General features: G+C 39.6%; 1 pseudogene; it reads left to right on the forward strand.

The window, feature by feature from the left end:
* Positions 1 to 374: 374 nt before the first annotated feature.
* On the forward strand, positions 375 to 1,974 carry LOC129658042 (cyclic AMP-dependent transcription factor ATF-1-like; annotated as a pseudogene).
* The last annotated feature ends 251 nt before the right edge of the window (positions 1,975 to 2,225 follow it).

Here is a 2,225-nt window from a genome sequence, read left to right on the forward strand (position 1 = left end):
GAGGTGCCTGGCAGGTTACAGTCCACGGGGTCCCAAAGAGTCAGCATGACTGAGCAACTAAACAACAATAAATCAATTATTAGGGATGAACTTCTGCACAAAGGGATGAAGAAGCAATGAAACACATAGTCAGTGAGAGTCAAAAGATAAGTCTGGGGGACGGGAGCAGTGGGGAGGGCAGCATGGCCTTGGCCTCCGCACATAGTCCGCCGAGCGCCGCCAGAGACCGGTTATCTTCGCCGAAGACCATAGAGCGTGCCCGGCGCCCTCGGGGTGCGGGGCCCGAACCGCTCGCTATTGGGGCAGAGCCAACCCTTACCATCCGGGAGCTTCCAGTCGAGTGGGGAGACATACGGTAGAATAATCATACACGAAGCAGTCATGGGAAGCTGATTATGGAAGATTCTCACAAGAATAACACTTTAGAGACAGCACCTCAATCTGGTTCCACAGTTCAGGCAGCTCATATTTCTCATATTGCTCAACAGGTATCATCTTTATCAGAGAGTGAGGAGTCTCAGGACTCATCTGACAGCATAGGCTCCTCACAGAAAACCCACGGGATCCTAGCACGGCACCCATCTTACAGAAAGATTTTGAAAGACCTATCTTCTGAAGATACACGGGGCAGAAAAGGAGACGGAGAAAACCCTGGAGTCTCTGCTGTCAACATCTATGTCTGTTCCAACTCCCATCTATCAGACCAGCACCGGACAGTACATTGCCATTGCCCCAGATGGAGCCTTACAGCTGGCCAGTCCAGGCACAGATGGAGTACAGGGCCTTCAGACATTAACCGTGACAAATTCAGACAGTACTCAGCAAGGTACAACAATTCTCCAGTATGCACAGACTTCTGATGGACAACAAATACTTGTGCCCAGCAACCAGGTTGTTGTACAAACTGCGTCAGGAGATACGCAGACATATCAGATCCGTACTACACCTTCAGCTACTTCACTACCACAAACCGTGGTGATGACATCTCCCATGACCCTTACATCTCAGACATCCAAGACAGATGACCCCCAACTGAAAAGAGAAATAAGGTTGATGAAAAACAGAGAAGCTGCTCGAGAATGTCGCAGAAAGAAGAAAGAATATGTGAAATGCCTGGAAAATCGAGTCGCAGTTCTGGAAAATCAAAACAAAACTCTAATAGAAGAGTTAAAAACTTTGAAGGATCTTTATTCTAATAAAAGTGTTTGATTCTTAAGAAGAAAATATTTTTGTGGACTTGCCTAAAAATTAGATGGATTTCTTTCTAGTGGAGTTTTATGAATTAAAAGGTCAAAAATGAAGCTTTTTATTTAGGTTTTTACAACTCAAAGAGAAATACCTTACACGAGAGATCTGGTGACAGAGGATAAAGTGGAAAAAAGACCTCAAGGAAGTTACTGGCACAACTGGAAGCTCTGTAAAAATTAAACATACTCAAGAAACATTTGAAATGAACTTTCACCAATTCGAATTTTCTAAATAACAATAGTTGCCAATATTCCAAAAATGGTAGATAAGATGAAATTTGGTAAATCAAATCTTTAAAAATAAATCAGTTTACCCTTACAGGTTTTCATTTGTTTCCTAAAATTTATCTTTCTTCAATTGTGTGTGTGTGTTCTGTTTCTGCCAGTAAATTCTACATTGCAAATAGAAAAGAAAAGCTAATACATAACTAAATATATAAATTATGTATCTTGATTATATATACTTGTTCCATTGTCAGGTCTCAAATGGGTTTTTAAAAGTCTGTTTGTTGGACTCAGGAGGGGCTTTGAGACTGGGTTAACAATTTTTGAGGCCTTGTCCTTAAAGACATCTAAGGTACATGAATGGAGTATGGTGATTTTGTAACATTTTTTATCAGAATGGAAAAAGAATTGTTTAAAAGTTTGATACTTTTAAAATAGTTTTTTGGTTACTCTGGGAATGGTGATTTTCTACAAATATTTAATAAATTGTTTTTTGATTCTATATTCTGTACGCAGTTGAATATACATTACTTACTCTGTTGTGCTTTAATAGAATGGAATGTTTACAGGCCGTTAAGATAGAGTATTTTGAAAACCTCCTGAAGATGCATACCAAAGTTTTCCAAGAGGATTTTATAATCAGTTTAATGTAAGGTTTATCAGATTCTAAATACAGTTACTATGGCAATTTTATGTTAGAGACTATTTTGTAATGTAGTGAATGGTACATTTATAAGAAAAGTGACTGCCAAT

Source organism: Bubalus kerabau, chromosome 7 (assembly GCF_029407905.1).
Source record: "Bubalus kerabau isolate K-KA32 ecotype Philippines breed swamp buffalo chromosome 7, PCC_UOA_SB_1v2, whole genome shotgun sequence".
NCBI classification, from domain to species: Eukaryota; Metazoa; Chordata; class Mammalia; order Artiodactyla; family Bovidae; genus Bubalus; species Bubalus kerabau.